Raw genomic sequence first — 17,525 nt, 5'->3', positions numbered from 1 at the left:
GCGTTGGGCTGACCCGGATGAGAGGGTGAGTCCGTGCTCTGTCCCACTGGGTCGTGGAGGGAACGTTTTTCAGGGCAGATCTGGGAAGTCGAGTCGCGCACTTTGGCCTGTGGGGAGAGGCCCCGTGTACCTGAAATCCCAGCTGCAGCAGCATCCCCTGTGGGCTCCTGGTGGGGCTCAGGAGGAAAGGAGCCCGGGGGTCCAGGCTCAGCGGCGGCTGGCACCCCTGGTTTCTTCCGTGCGTGCGTGCTTGAGGTGGAAGTGACGTGGGGTGGGGTGGGGTGGGAGGTTGGGGCGATTGACCTCACCCACCTCTGCCCTCAATTTTAAGGTGAGACTTCTCGGAACTCTGCTTTCCTCTGAGGACAGAAGCAGGAGGAGGAGAAAATGGCCCTTTCATTTCTTAGGGTGATAGCGCAGGTGAGTTGCTTGCTTATGATTTTCCTCCTAAAATACCGATTTGGAGGGCCTGAACATGGCTTCCTCTGTGGGGCTGTAAGGGAGAATCTGATCCAGGCCTCTGTCCCAGCTCCTGGGGTTTGCTGGCACCCGTGGCCACTCCTTGGCTGGAGGACGCGTTGCCCCATCTCTGCTTCATCTTCACCTGGCCTTCTTCCCATGTCTCTTCACATAGTTGTGCCTCTGTGTCCAAATTTCCCCTTTAGAAGTCCTGTAGGAGTAGGACTCACCCTAATAATCTCCTTTTAACTTGGTTACTTTTGTAAAAAAAAAAAATTCAAGTAGTGTCACATTCTGAGGTACTGGGGGTTAGGACTTCAATGTACCCTTTTCAGGGGCTGTTATGAATCCGTACAGACCGATATAGATTTATCAAAGCTTGTTATTTCTTCTGGAAGAGAGAAGTCACTAGTCATTCAATGTTTTCAAGTCTGAGTGGATAAGTTTATCTCTGCCTTCCTTTATATATAGATATATATTATTTCAGACAGAGGAAGGGAGGCGAGGGGAAGAGAGATAGAAATAACAATGATGAGAGAGAAACACCAATCGGCTGCCTCCTGCATGTTCCCTACTGGGGATCGAGCTGAAAACCTGGGTATGTGCCCTGACTGGGAATCAAACCATGACCTCCTGGTTCATGGTTCAACGCTCTACCACGGAGCCACACCGGCCGGGCTCTGCCTTCCTTTTCGAAGGACTTCTGCACTGAGTATAGAACTCAATATATGGCCTCAACTAAAATTGCCTGGCCACCCCCTCCTCCCCTCTGGCTGGAATCCTGCTTTCTTACCAGCTCTGTGTGACCTCCAAAAACTTCTGTTTGACTCAGTAGCCCAACAGCTGTCCCCCCACGTGTGGCCCTTTGCAGGCACAGTCTGTCAGCTCACACAGGTGGTTAGGGCTCTTTTGTAGCACCCTGCTCGCCAAGCCGAAGCTGTGCTGGAGGAAACTCCAAACTCTGATATCCTCCCCCTCCGTCCGGCAAGACCCTGCTTTCTGCTGGGGTTCCATGTCCCTGCACTGCCTCTAGAGATGCCATCAAAGACAATTCCAGGCTAACGGGCGCTTTTATTATGTCAAGGGTCACAGCCACGCACAGATTGCTTTCCAGGGCATAGAGATGGTGATTTGTATGCTTACCTAACTTCTTAAGTTCTTCACAGGGAGCAGGTAACTCGGAGCAACCACTCCATTATCGCTGGAACCAGAAGTGGCTGTCCTTGCATTTAATGTGCAGCTCAAATTTACTTCGTTTTTAAAGGCATCTCCTGATGCCTCAGCCTGTATCACCTTATCAATCTACACTGTAGGGAAGCTAACAAGTGGTATTAATTGGGGTTCTCCAGAGAAACGGCACACCGACAGGACATACACACAATTTGTTATAAGGAATTGACTCACATAATGACGGGGGCTGAGAACCCCCAGGTCTGCAGGCAACAAGCTGGAGGCCCAGGAGAGAGGGGGGTGTAGTTCTGGTCCAAGTCTGACAGCCTGAGGGCCAAGGGTGTCGGCTGCAGCCTGAAGTCTGGCAGGCTTGGGACTCGAGAAGGGTGATGCTTCATTTCCCGTCTGAAGGCAGGAACAGCTGAGGTCCCAGCCCAGCAGCCAGGCTGGGTTCACCTGGGTGGGATCCCAACTTCCAGGTTCATCCCACAGAAGCAGCTTCACCTCATTGGCTCCTCAGCCAAGCACGTACAACAAATGCATGTTTCTTTAGCTATGGCTTAAAAAAAAAAAAAAAAAAAAAAAAAAAGGATAGGTAATGTTGCCTTCCCAAACTCTACGAGGAGAAAGTATAGTTTTTACAGTTTCCACTTTCCATTATAGTTTTTGACCACACTTTCTAACATACTGTTTCCCTCCCAATTATGCCCAACTTGAAAGATATCTCAGGGCCACGTGGAAGCATGTACACATATAAAGTATAAAATGCTATTTCAGGAGTCAGCGAAGGTTGGAGATGTGGCTGTGGCCTTTTCTCCGGACCAGTGGGCTGGTCTGAGCCCCGAAGACAGAACACTGTATAAGGATGTGATGCTGGATAACTGTGATTACCTCGTGTCGCTGGGTAAGGAGAGCTTCCCTTGTTAGTTTGAAACCACCCTTGATGTTTTTCCTTCTGTGTGAATTACCTGCAAAGCCCCTGAAAATGCCTGACTGCACTTCAACTCAATATTTCTGGGGAAAGCATTGGAGCTGTGTGATGTTCGGAAAGGGCATTTCCATCTTGCGAGGACTCAAGTTTTACATTCTCTGCTGCCTCCCAAACCATCACAACTCCCTTCAAAACTGTACTTTTAAGGCCATTGTGTGCCTACGAAACAGGCGGGGAACTGTTAGAATGTAGATGATCTCCCCCCCCCCCCATTTTAAACGGAAACAGTGCTTTAGAGGTTCCTGGGAGATTTTGAGGTGAGATTCATCATCGCCGAAAGGGTGGGTCTAAGTTCCGTAATAACGCAGCATGCTCAAAGTCACTTGTTTTTCTTAGGACACTGGTCTTACAAGGCAGAAGTGATATCCTCTCTGAAGCGAGGGGAACTGCCCAGGATGTTGGAGAAAGAGGTGACAGGTCCTCCATGCCCAGGTAATTGACAAACAATAAGCAGGTGGAAGCCATCACAGCTCACACCCCAGCTGGTCAGAGCAACCGGGACCCCCAAGGTAACAGGAGAGGAGGCCTCCCCATGGGCCTCCAGAAAAATCTTATTTTTACCCCGTATTCACCACTCTCCCCTGTACCCCTTTTGTTATACCTCCCATCTCAGGACACTAAATATTGTGCCGGTAAATTTTTAAAATTTATATTACCACACGAAGGGACAGAAATATGAATAGCTGGTCAAATAATTTATCAGTGATTAGAATGGATGAGTGGGTTAGCTAGAAAAGTGTCATGAAATACCTTGCTTTTTTCTTTCCAAAAAAGAGTTATAGAGAGGGATTTTAAAAATCTAGATTAGATAACAGGTATATTAGAGATAAAATAACAAACCAGGCCCTAGCCAGTTGCTCAGCGGTTAGAGTGTGGGCCAGCTGACTGAAGGATTGTGGGTTTGATTCCAGTCAAGGGCAGATACCCTGGTTGCAGGCTCAATCCCCAACCTGGATCAGGGTGCATGGTGGAGGCAACCAAGTAATGTGTCTCTCTCACATTGATGTTTTTCTCTGTGTGTCTCTCCCCTTCCCTTCTATTCACTCGAAATAATCTAATGGAAAAAATATCCTCGGGTGAATTTTAACAACCAACCAACCAACCAGAAAAGCAATAAAATTTACTATCTAATTGGAGAAAGATGATACGCCCATCATTAACAGAAAGTAGAAATTGCAATGATCATCTAGGGATTTCATAGAAACTTATGTTTCAGTGCACAATTAAGAAGACAGCTTATTAACAGACTCCTGAAAGTCAAGGGATGAAAAGATGATTTTTAGTTTGGGCCATTATTAGATCTGAAGAGTAGAATAAAATGCCGTAGGCATGTTGGGAAGTAGTTCTGGAATCCAGAAAGAAATTCAAAGGTTTTATCAGAATTGTTCACAAGAATTCCAAGTAAACCTGAGCCTTCTTCTTTTTAAAAAAAATATTTTTATTGACTTCAGAGAGGAAGGGAGAGGGAGAGAAAGATAGAAACATCAATGATGAGATAGAATCATTTATTGCAGTGATTCCCAAAGTGGGCACTACCGCCCCCTGGTGGGCACTGCAGCGATCCAGGGGGGTGGTGATGGCCACAGGTGCATTTGGGGGCAATGAGTAACTGCTATTAAAATTTAAAAAAAAAATAATTTCCAGGGGCCAAGTAATATTTTTTCTGGAAAGGGGGCGGTAGGCCAAATAAGTTTGGGAACCACTGATTTATTGGCTGGCTCCTGCATGCCCCACACTGGGGATTGAGCCCACAACCTGAGCATGTACCCTGACTGGGAATCGAATTGAGACCTTCTGGTTCATAGATTGACACTCAACCACTAAGTCACCACAGCTGGGCTTACTCTTTAAAAACTTAAGCTAGCCCCAAATCCTCTCCCACTTGGCTAATTCATCTCTCTATATAAAAGGCTAATATGCTAAGTGTCCCTCCCACGTCTGACTGGTTGCTATGATATGCACTGACCACCAGGGGGCAGATGCTCAATGCAGGAGCTGCCCTGATGCACACTTGACATTTACAGAGAAACGGCATCGCAGACCTGGTGCCCACAAAGCAACACTTGGCTTCCCCCAAGTGGGACATAGGCCCCACCACTTTTTTTTTTTTTTAATATATTTTATTGATTTTTTATAGAGAGGAAGGGAGAGAGATAGATAGTTAGAAACATCGATGAGAGAGAAACATCGATCAGCTGCCTCCTGCACATCTCCCACGGGGGATGTGCCCGCAACCCAGGTACATGCCCTTGACCGGAATCGAACCCGGGACCCTTCAGTCTGCAGGCCGACGCTCTATCCACTGAGCCAAACCGGTTTTGGCCCCACCACTTTTTAGTACAACATTGTATTCTATGTGTCCACCGCATTTAACTTTGGAATCTTTTTCCCCAACAATGGCTAAATCTTCACAACTCTTTCTGACCAAATTCTCAAATGTTCCCTTGAGAATCTGTGTAATAATTTCTCTGGGTCACAGGACATATTATAAATTGTTTCACAAAACATTCCCATTGCCTTTGCACCTATGTAAAAAATCAGTTGTCTAAATGTGTTCACAATATTCCCTTACTCTTTTAATGGCTATGAATCTGTAGTTACATAACCTATTTCATTCCTAACATTGGTCATTTGTGTCTTCTCTTTTTTCTTGATCAGTCTGGCAAGGCTTATCAATTTTATGGATCTTTGTAAAGAACCAGCTTTTTGTTTAATTGCATTTTTTCCTGTATTGATTTGTTTTCTATTTCATTGATTTCTGCTTTAATTTTTATTTTCCTTATTTTGCTTACTTTGATTTAATTTGTCTCTTTAAATCTTAAGGTAGAAGCTGAGGTCATTGATTTGAGACCTTTCTTCTTTATAATATACTAGAGGCCCAGTGCATGAATTCATGGACCAGTGGGGTCCCTCGGCCGAGGGCCTGGCCTGCGGGATCGGGCTGAAACCGGCTCTCCGACATTCCCGGATGAGGGGCCCCGGATTGCTAGAGGGCGCAGGCCAGGCTGAGGGACCCTACCAGTGCATGATCAGGGCCGGGGAGGGACACGAGAGGTTGGCCAGCCGGGGAGGGATCACGGAAGGGCTCCAGGGCATGTCCGGCCCATCTTACTCAGTCATGATTGGCCAGACCCCAGCAGCAAGCTCACCTACTGGTCGGAGCATCTTCCCCCTGGTGGTCAGTGCACGTGACAGTGACTGGTCAACTGGTTGACTGTCTGCCCCCTGATGTCAGTGCATGTCATAGAGAGCACTTGAGCAGCCTTAGCATATCATTAGCATATTACGCTTTGATTGGTAGAACAGCCAACTGGACGATGGGACACTTAGCATATTAGGTTTATATTATATAGGATAGGCCTTTAGTGCTCTGAATTTTACCATCTACATTCCACAAATTCTTACATATTGGGTTTGCATCCAGCTCAAATAACTTCCTAATTTCTCTCTTCATTTTTTGTTTGATCTGATTGATTAAGTTTATTTGTTTTGAAAGTATATGGGGATTTTCCAGGGATTTTTCTAAGTTTTAATTTAATACTATTGTGATCTGAAAACATACTCTGTGACTTGAATCCTTTTAAGTTTGTTGTTTTATGGCCAAAATGTGGTCCATCTTGGGAAATGTTCTTTGTGCACTGGAGAAGAATGTGTATTCTGTTGTTGGGCTTCTGAATCTGTGTTAATAGTTTTCATTGTGGTTGGAAAAATTTGCACTGTTATTTCCTTAAACATTTTTTCTGATCTTACCTTCTACCTTTATCCTGTTTCAGAGATTCCAGTTGCCTAGTTGCGATTAACCAATTTTTATTTAGATTTACTTATTACCAAAAAAATTAATGCTAGAACTTATCTTTTGGTAAGTCTATGGGGGTCATAAGTTTGATAGAGTCTGGGGTTATCAAGATACCAAAAAATAATGATATGCTCATGCAATATAAGAACTTACCTGTGGCCGAAACCGGTTTGGCTCGGTGGATGGAGCGTCGGCCTGCGGACTGAGAGGTCCCGGGTTTGATTCCGGTCGGGGGCATGTGCCTGGGTTGCGGGCACATCCCCAGTGGGAGATGTGCAGGAGGCAGCTGGTTGATGTTTCTCTCTCATCGATGTTTCTGACTCTCTATCTCTCTCCCTTCCTCTCTGTGAAAAGTCAATAAAATATATTTAAAAAAAAAAAAAGAAAAAAAGAACTTACCTGTGTGTGCTTACCCAGTACACACACACACACACACACACACACACACACACACACACATACATACTGGGACTTCACTGTATTTTAACAATCTATGACTAGAGTGTATTTCAACAAATTAACAAAGATGTATATAAAGGTTATTCTGAGTGTTCTCAGCAATAACAAAAACAAATATTCAAATATCCAAACAGATGAGTGGCCTGATCAATAATGAGCCTTCATCCAATAAAATATCAAATATCAGTTAAATTGCTACACCAGATTTATATTTACCAATATAACTTTCCCCAATTTTGCCATTTAAAGGAAAATAGTTAAAATATAATCACCTTCACAAACTGTCATATCGATACAGAGATATTTTAAAAGACCTTAATGAAAACAAGATTTTAACTGATACTGGGACTTTCATGTGATTAATTTTAAATTCTTTAAGCTTTTTTGTTTTGGTAATTAAAATTTCAACAAGTCATTTTTTACAGTCACAAATATACATATTTCAAATTCAAAGAAAAATGTCAGTGGCTACATGTTGATCATTTAATTATTCTTGTACACTATTTGGAGAACGTCTCTCATTCCTCACCCCACACACTCTACTTCTCATGCTACCCTCTAAAGTCCCCTGTCACTGAACCCTTTCCTCCCCTTACCCCGCTTGCTAATTATCTTGATGTTTGTTATGCTGTCCAGATTTAATTTTAGTTTTCTCACTGTCTTCCTAATAGCATGTCAACCGGCAATGGTGAATTATCATGCCCTTAAAGAATCTGTGAATACCTTCACACAAAGCTCTCACCATGTTGAGGATCAAAAACCTTGTACTTCTGTCCAGCGTTATGAATGTGATGACTGCAGCATAGCTTTCAGCCACATCTCACAACTTATTGGACATCAGAGGATTCACAAGGTAGTGAAAGCCCACAGATATGGTGAAAATGCCTTTAGGCACCAAGCATCATTTATAACACTGCAAAGAATGTATATTCTAGATCAACACTTTGAATGTAAACAATGTTGCAAAACCTTTAACAGAGCTTCAAAGTTTATTCAACATCAGAACATGCACAATGAGCTGAAGCCATACAAATGTGATGTATGTCAGAAGGCCTTTAGGTTTCTCTCATCCTTTAATACACATCAAAAGTTTCATGCTGGCAAGAAACCCAATATGACTCGGCATAAAAAAATGCATACTCAAAAGAGAGTCTTTGGCTGTAAATCTTGTGAAAAGACCTTTCCCAGTTTCTCAGAAAGAAATCAACACCAAAAAATTCATATTAAAAAGAAATACTATACATGTAATTACTGCAAAAAGGACTTCAATCCATACTCAAAATTCATCATACATCTAAGAGTTCATACTGAAGAGAGGCCCTACAAATGTGATGGCTGTGAAAAGTCCTTTAAAACCACCTCAAATCTTAATTTACATAAAAGAATTCATACCGGAGAGAAGTCCTTTTCGTGTAATGTATGTAAAAAAACCTTTCACCAGCTCTCAGATCTTAATCGCCATCAACAACTCCATACTGGAGAGAAACTTTACATATGCAGTAATTGTAAAAAGACCTTCGTCCGTTTCTCGGATCTAACTCGACACCAAAGAACTCATACTGGAGAAAGACCCTACCAATGCAATGTTTGTGAAAAAACTTTTGGACATCATTCAAACCTCATTAAACATCGCAAACTTCATTCTGACGAGAAGCCCTTCAAATGTGATGAGTGTGAAAAGGACTATCGCTATAGCTCACAGCTTAAGCAACATAAAAAAGTTCATACTAAAGAGAAACCCTATCAATGTAGTGAATGTCAAAAGGTTTTTAACAACTTTTCAAATCTTGCTAGACACATGAAAATCCATACTGGAGAGAAACCCTTTGTATGTAATCAATGTGGAAAAGCTTTTAGCATAAACTCAAAACTTGCTCGACATCAGAAAATTCATGATAAATAGAAACCTTAAACATAGAAGACACAAAAAGGCATTTAAAAATCACTTTTTACTAGAAATTTGAAATTTAACCGACATCAGAAAATTCATGATAAAAAGAAACTTTAAAAATAGAAGACACAAAAAAGCATTTAAAAAAATCACCTGTTACCAGGAATTTGAAATTTAAACCTAAGAAATCAAAGCCCAATTCTTCTGCATGAGTTCATCCTGTATGAAATATTTTAGAAATGTAAATACATATATGTTGAAGAAACAGGGATCTATGATCAGAAATGTACTTTCTACATTGCATTGACTTGGCTCTTTGAGCAAAAATGGCTAAACATATTCAACCCAGACTTGAAATTGGATAAGGCAGTTCCTATTGTGAGAAGTGAGTCAAGGGGAAGCTGGAGGATACAGGGACAATAACAGGTTAATGCTGCCATTTGTTCATAATCTATTTTTACTGGATGAATACAATCATACTTTTAATGGAGGTAGCTCTCTAAAGTTGTTAACTTTTGTAGGGGGAGGATACAACCCCCATCTAAGCTTAAGTCAGGAAAAGAAAAGCCATCTCTTTGGAATCGGGAATTAAAATTATGAGAGAAGAAGAAACTTTGCCAAACAAAAAGATAATCGTGGTTCAAAGAACTGAAGTATAAAGGGTTAAGACGGTAGACACGAGAAATCCAAAGGTCATCGGTGGGCAGGTGATAAGATGGTTTCTGCTGCCTTGTCCAGATGGTTATCCTCCTGAGACACCCAGCCTCCCTGAAGAGTTCGCACCATTCAGAGATGTAGCTAGAGAATGAAGAGGAGATGGAGAAACTGCAATTCTAGGACTTTGATTCAGGACGTGGAGACTCTATTACTTGTAGTGTTATTTTATTTGCAATAAGTCGATTTCCTGTATGTCTTAATAAATGCTGAATTTCCTAGGATATGATAACACTGGTGTGTAATGTTGAATATATTTCTGGCCCCAAGTCAGAAATCGAATTACAATTTCCTGCATCTGTTCCCGTAATCACTGGTGGCCACTAAGCCCTGTTCAGTCAAGCAGGATGGGCATAGTCTTACAAGTTTCTTTAGGACTGGCCTCAATCCATAGCAAGTGATAGGAAGCTGATATTCAGTTTCTTCTTTGGGGGTCATTCTTGAATCTTTCTGCTTCCTCAGATATTACAATGTCTGCCACAGAGCTAAATTTTTGCATAACCCCCCAGGCATGGTCCCTCCTTGTCTGCTTTCATCTTTTTTTTTTCTTTGTTAATCCTCACCAAGGAGATATTTTTCCCCATTGATTTTTCTAGAGAGTGTGGAAAGGAGGGAAGAAGGGGCAGAGAGAGAGAAACATTGGATGTTGTCTCCCACATGCACCCCAACTGGGGCTGGGGATTGAACCTTCAACCCTTGGGTGCACAAGTCAATGCTCTAATCATTGAGCAACACTGCCCAGAGCTGCTCAACTGGAAAGGTGTATATATGGCTCACTCTTTGTAAATAACAGACACATTATAGGTTTCAAATTACATAAGTTAAAACATAACTGAAATAAGTTTTAAAATGAGTACAAAAATATGTAACCAATACAACCATGGAAACTGAATGGTTATTGGGATACAAAGAAAAAAATTGTGCATGAGATGAACTCCTAATTTTGGTCCTTAAAATACTAGATTAAGGTAAAGTTTAAAGGAAACTATTTTGTTTATTTCAAATGTATTAAGACTTTCCACCATGGCACCTATCGGGTCCAAACTGCTCATACTAAAGTCTATATTATGAGGAAAAGAGGAAAGAAAGAAGCTTAATAGGTCAGGCTAGAATAGCTTGTTCTGAACAGTCTAGAATTCCAAAGTTGCCATGAGCAGACTCAATAGAAAACTACATCCCAATAAAATATTCCCAACATACCACGTTTCCTAGGAGCTATCACAAGTTCTAAGCCATAAGTCTCCAATTATATACAATAGGATCAAAGGATAGCCATTATACAAAAGTTAGGCTATTCAAGACATTCTCACTGAAAAGTTCATTGTGCTGTCTGTTCATAATCTATTTTTACTAGATGAATAAAATATTTTTAATGGAGGTAGCTCTCTAAAGTTGTGAACTTTTGTAGGGGGAGGATGCAACCCAAATCTACTAGTAAGCTTAAGTAAGAAAAAGAAAAGCCATCTCTTTGGAATGAGGAATTAAAACTATGAGAAAAGAAGAAACTTTGCCAGTGAATGATGAAAGAACAAAAAGACGATGTGGTTCAAGGAACTACAGTATAAAGAGTTAAGAGGGTAGACACGAGAGCATCGGTTGGCGGGTGATCAGGTGGTTTCGGCTGCCTTGTCTAAATGGATATAATTCTGAGACACCCGGCCTCCCTGAAGAGTTCGCACCATTCTTAGATGTAGCTAGAGCTATTCTAATTCCTCAGTTACTAACTCACATAGTATATAACCCTCAAGGAGTGTACATTCTGAGAGGGTGGAATAAATAGAAAACACATCTTCAGTAAAGAGCAAAGACAGACACGTGTAAAAGATAAAGGGTGATCACAAAAGGAGAAAGCATGCTCTATTTTGTATTATCAGGCTTCTTGGAGGGGATAGTAATTTTATTAATGAAACATAAATAGTGTGTTTTATAGGGATATGAGCATTAATAATTATATGCAGGCATAAAACACGGGAAGTTCAGAGACTATAAACATCTCAGTATGAATGGATAATTAGGAGCTGGACAGAGGGCAGAGAAAAGAGGGACTTTTCCTGGAATTAAAGTCCACATTTTTTGGAGGTACAACATCAGTAAAATGTGTGCACATACAACTAACACACTTCTATCTGGAAATTATCATGTATCTGAGTTGTTTTAAGCTATATGTTAATATCAAATAGCTTCTTTTCTGATTCTTTTAGCCAAAATACCAATGTGAACAGAAGCCCAGTGGATCCTTGGGGGGTTCCCTATCATCCACTTTGGAGAACACTGTTGTGAATAATGTAAATCCATGAAGAGATATATGTTAGCAAGGACTGGAGTCTTGTGATCAAATCTGTATTTTAGAAGCAATGCTAGAACATAAAGGTTTGCCAAGTCCAACCCACTGACAGACAACTGCGGCAAGGCCCATTTGTTCACACATTATCTATGGCTGCTTATGCTATCGTAGCTGTGTTGAGTAGATTTGACAGAGACCCTATGACGAACAAAGCCAAAAGAAGTTATTTTCTGGTCCCTAAGGTAAATGTTTGTTGTCTCCTACTCTAGAAAAATGGGAAATGGCTTAAAGGTCAAATTAGAGGGGAAGAAAACTAGGATACCACTGTGAGATATGATCATGGGTAGTTCCAGTGGGAGTGGGAAGGAGGAGATCAATCCTACATGATGAGGAGCAGGAAGAGTTGACCACTAATAGGTTGTGTAGTGAGAGATGTAATGTCCAGTCTATATTGCAAGATCAGCTGGGTAGGTAGGTGCTAATGTCATGCTTAAATTAAGGGGGAAAAAGCCTTGAGCATAGGAAGCAAATGCATTGCTGTTCAGGATGCTGTGCTTGGGGTGACTGGGGAGTATACAATTAGAGATGCCCAGTGGGCAGTTGGATATTTGGTTCTGGCGCTCAGAGGACAGAGAAGAGAGAGTAGTGATCAAAAGCAATATCTGAAGGTATAAATAATGAGGGATCTCTGAGCTGATATGGAGAGATTTCCAGGCTACACTGATAAGTGGGAAAAGCAAAGTGCAAAGAACTCTCTAAAATAATGTGCTATCTTTTATGTAAGAAAGAAGGGGATAAAAGAAAGTATAGATGTAATTGCACATATCTACAAAAAGAATTACAGAACGGATAAACCAGAAACCAATAAAGATTACCATTAGGGAATGGGTGGGAATAGATGGAAAGGATGGGGGAATAGAAATGGGGAAAAGGGATGAGGAGGAAATGACACTTCTCTATGTGTATCTTTCTTTGCAGTCCTGAGTCTTAGAATTAAGGTAATGTCACATACCCCCAAAATAATTAAAATCAACCAGGATGTGGAAGGGAAACCCTAGATAGTATATAAACAGTAACAAATGAGCATAAGTACAGTTACCATTGATAGGTTCTGTGATTTAGGTGAAACAATCCATAACAAACCAATGTGCCCTAACCGGTTTGGCTCAGTGGATAGAGTGTCAGCCTGGGGACTGAAAGTTCCCAGGTTCGATTTTGGTCAAGGGCATGTACCTTGGTTGTGGGCAAATCCCCAGTAGGGAGTGTGCAGGAGGCAGCTGATCGATGTTTCTCTCTCATCGATGTTTCTAACTCTCTATTCCTCTCCCTTCCTCTCTGTGAAAAATCAATAAAATACACACACACACACACACAATGTCACTATAGGCTAATTCATATAAATAAGAATTAAGTTCCTGTGCCCTAGCTGGTTTGGCTCAGTGGACAGAGCATCAGCCTGTGGACTGAAGGGTCCCAGGTTCGATTCCAGTCAAGGGCACATGCCTGGGTTGAAGGCTCGATCCTCAGTAGGGGGCATGCATGAGGCAGCTGATCAATGATTCTCTCATCATTGATGTTTCTCTCTCTCCCTCTCCTTTCCTCTTTGAAATCAATAAAAATATATATTTTTAAAGAAGTTCCTATAGCATCTCATCAATATTATAATGAAAACATGTTGAACAATGTTATTCAAGGACCTGCTGTGTACTAAAATTAAATAACATAATTGCAGTGAAGGCGATGTATAAGAACTAAAATAATTTTGGGAAAGAGCATTTGACTACATTCTGTAAATCTAAAGATAAGAACTGCACACAAAGATACTCTAGTTAAGGAATTTGTTTTTCACATGGGGTGTGGATCAGTGATTTCTTGTTTGTTTCGTTAATCCTCACCAGAGGATATTTTTCCATTGATTTTTAGGGAGAGTCGAAGAGAGAGGGAAAGACAGAGAAACATCGATGTGAGAGAAACACATTGCACGAGCCCTGACCAGGGCCCAGGCCAAGGAGGAGCCTGCAACCAAGGCACAGGCCTTGCCCAGAATCAAATCCGGGACCCTTTGGTCTGCAGGCCGGTGCTCTATCCACTGAGCAAACCAGCTAGAGCTGCATCAGTGATTCTTAAACTACCTCATGCGCAAATAAGTAAATATAATGTAGATGATAAGAGCCATGTTCTCCCTATTAGACAGATCAGTTACAAACAAGGAAAAGGAAAGGCTAGGATGAGTCCTATAAAATAAGTGACCAGTAGTGTCAAGGTTAAAGACTGTCCTATATTGCAGGAGGCTAAGCAGACATAACCAAATGCAATGTGGGATCCTAGGTTGGATCCCTGAACTGAAAAAGACATTAGTGGGATAACTAGCAAAATTTAAGTAAGACAGGTAATAGTATCAATGCTAAGACCCTGGTTTTGATCACTGTCCTGAGCTTTGCCTTGGTGTAAAAGTCACAGGAAACCCATTGCATTTCTTTTCATAGCTGTTTTTGGCAAGAATGGTCTCTGTGTCACTAATTCAAAGATCATCTAAGAAAACTGTTCACAGTTAAATGACAGGAAAACCATACTAATAGTCCAGGTAAGACTTACCTCATATTGTCTGGGCCTTTCTGGCACAACTTGAATAAAGCTACAGGAACATATGATTTCTGTATGTCAACTTTTCCAGAGTTCATCTGATATTCTTTTCTCAAATGCTGAATTTTACATATTTCTACTATTTTCTCTGAACGTACAAACTACTATAAGCCTCTCTGAAATCCTCTGTAGAATATGGGAAGTAAATTCCTAAACAACTTACCTGGGATTTGTTCATTTTCAGATGTTCTTGAGAAAGGGCCAAGAGTGATGATGCCAGAGCTGGGAAAGGAAGAATGGGGGATGGAATCATGAGCAATCTAAGATAGCAGCTCTTAGAATCACCTATCAAGAAAATGGCCCTCTGACCAATCTGGCACTGGAAAATACAGGAAACAACATATGGAGGCAATATCCATGTGTCCATTTATAATTCTAAAATGATCATACAGAACTTTCATACTGAGTGAATGTAAACTGTTTCCTACAGCATTACTGTTAAGATATGCCTTTGAAAATATTAAAAACAACCTAAGTCCAATAACAGGAGGTTGGGAAAACAAAATATAGTATTAAATACAAAGTTTGGGGTACTATTCCAGCATTAAGATTGATTTTAGGATTAAAATATTTACTGGCACAGGATCTCAGTTTACCTGTTTTCCTATATTTTTAGCCACTTGCCATCAGAGAATCCAGAAGCTCAGAAAAAAGCAATACAAGCGTATCCTTTTGCGTGGTCCCCTTAGTTACAGTTTTTCAAGAGGATTTTTCCTTCTTCTAAGAAATGTGTTTTAACTTAAATGTGGTAGAGGACAGAGTCCCCATCTGGGAATCAAGACCTGAATTCAATTTCTGGCTCTCCCCCTAGCAAACTGCATGACTGGATAAGCTATTTATCTTCTAAGTCCTAAGTTTAAGGTAAAAGTAATAGATTAAAAAACTGTATCTCCACAGTGTGATTTTATAATGGGGAAATTTGTGGATTGGTGATGAATAGGGTTTGAGCAACTAAGAATTAACAGAAAGACAGAGTGCAGATTGTAAGGGCTGATGTGTTTAGAAAATGGTGAGGGACAATTTCCTTAGCTATGGGTGGTACCCCTTCCCTCCCATCCACCCCCTCACAAATCCTCCAATGAAGTGTCTTTTCCTGTCAGACCTGCACCCTGCCCATGCACTTCCCTTCAGTGGCAGCTCATCCTCCTTCCGCTTTGCTGAGCCACAATAATCAATGATCCCCGAACATGGTGTGACCACCCAGACTTTGCTCACAACGGAGAGGAAAATTCTGGCCCAGTAACTCTTGGATGTGTTCCTTTCAGGGATTCCTCTGCTTCCATGCTGGAATTGTAGGGCAAGGCTTCAGCTCAGAAGCATGTTCTAAGGTGTGGTTCCTGTTCCTGGGGGCCTTCTGCTTTTCACTTCACTGGAATGGTTTCGTTTCAACCTGGGCCCAGGAGCCACATTTTCATTGAATTGGAACCTGCCCTTGGAATCCCAAGGTTCAAGTGCCTGATGAGCTGGGCCTTGTCTAAAATCTAATGAGGGCTGCTTTGGAGCGAGACAACACTGCTGCAGGCAGGAAGGAACTAGAAGCCTCAATTTATGCCTTGTGACCAAGGGAACTAGGTCAAATGGTTTGGTTACCGAAATATATCACTAGTTGCTTCCTAGGACACACATAGAACAAGTCATTGTGTCAGAGAAAACCCAATGGGTATAGGTAGAGGAGAATGTATATTATAAAGACCATGAGACTAGGAGTAAATCTTGTTTTGAAACTCGAGTCATGCCCAAGTGAGTAAATCATGTTAGTTCTCTGCAAGTGAGGTTTTAACATATGCTACGATAGGGATGGTACTGCCGACCTCACAGCCTGGTTGGAAGGACCAAGTGAAGTATCTAAAAATCTTGGTAACACTGACAGCAGGGGATGATCGAGGGCATATTAAATTCTGGGCTTGATCCTCACAGGTGCTAGCTCATTCTACCTCAGAACAACCCTATGAGGCAAATATTATTTCCATGCTCATTGAACAGGCGAGGAAACAGGAGTCGTCTAATTCAGTGGTTCTCAACCTTCCTAATGCCGTGACCCTTTAATACAGTTCCTCATGTTGTGGTGACCCCCCAACCATAAAATTATTTTCGTTGCTACTTCATAACTGTAATCTTGCTACTGTTATGAATCGTAATGTAAATATCTGATATGCTATATGTTTTCCGATGGTCTTAGGCGACCCCAGTGAAAAGGTCGTTCGACCTCCAAAGGGGTCTCGACCCACAGGTTGAGAACCGCTGGTCTAATTCCTGTCCCCAGGGATGCTGTGCCGGTTTGTCGAAGGACCTGATCTGAACCCAAACATCAAGCTCTTAAAACTTCATGCAACGCTGCCAACACCTCCCACCCTCAAATCTTTCCCAGGCAAATCTACACCATGGCCATTCCCTTCAGCTGCAGTTCAGATCTTTGTTCTAATAAAGAAGTAGGATAAGATAATTAATATGATGGTAATATTTAACTCTCAATAAATAGTTGTTCCCTTCCCTGCTGCTCTCTAGTACTTTTCAAACCACCACACAGGCTGCAGATCCAAGTGCATCCGTAGAACTTCCGGAACCAGATTTTAGCCACATGGTTGCACAAACCTTTCACCTTCATAGAGCACCTTCTTCAGGCAAAGAAGGTCGGGAGCCCAGCTCGGTCCTCGCTGCCTTTCTCCGGCATCGAAACCCGCTCTGGGGCTCCCTCCAGAGGAGGTGAGGAGAGCCAGCCCCCGCCCACCGCGGACCCAAGCCGGGTCCGCCCAACCCTTCCCACCCCTCCCCTCCCCGCAAGCCCTTCCTCTGACTGGTGGGTGCACCCACTTCGCTTTGAGTTCGCACCAGGTCCGGTGAAATGAGGGGAAACCCCGCAAGAGCCTGGCGAACCGGAGGGGCGCCCAGGTAGAGAACCGAAGGGCACATGCGCAGAAGAGGCTTCCCGGCGCTCTTCCCAGGAATCCCCAAAGGGCGCCTGATGCCTTTCCGGACTACATTCCCCATAAGGCACCGCGGCGCCGCCTCTGGCAGAGGGATTCTTTGAATAGCTTTTGCTTTAATTATAGGGCTTGGTTGATTGGTATGAACCATTGATAAAAAGAAAAGTTGACTATTAATTTCACCCAACACTATA

General features: G+C 42.2%; 1 long non-coding RNA gene across 1 annotated transcript; it reads right to left on the bottom strand.

Moving 5' to 3' along the window:
* Positions 1-8,980: 8,980 nt before the first annotated feature.
* On the bottom strand, positions 8,981-17,308 carry LOC139014643 (uncharacterized). Its single transcript, XR_011472253.1, has 3 exons — positions 17,219-17,308; positions 14,571-14,629; positions 8,981-9,564 (listed from the first exon to the last, which is right to left on the bottom strand). It is a non-coding gene; the product is annotated as an uncharacterized lncRNA (long non-coding RNA).
* Positions 17,309-17,525: the final 217 nt, after the last annotated feature.

The sequence above is a fragment of the Myotis yumanensis genome, unplaced genomic scaffold (genome assembly GCF_028538775.1).
Source record: "Myotis yumanensis isolate MYYU_CA2020_CCGP unplaced genomic scaffold, mMyoYum1.0.hap1 SCAF_7, whole genome shotgun sequence".
Taxonomy (NCBI): Eukaryota; Metazoa; Chordata; class Mammalia; order Chiroptera; family Vespertilionidae; genus Myotis; species Myotis yumanensis.
Note: the sequence above shows the minus strand (reverse complement) of the source record. Positions and strands in the feature narration are given on the sequence as shown.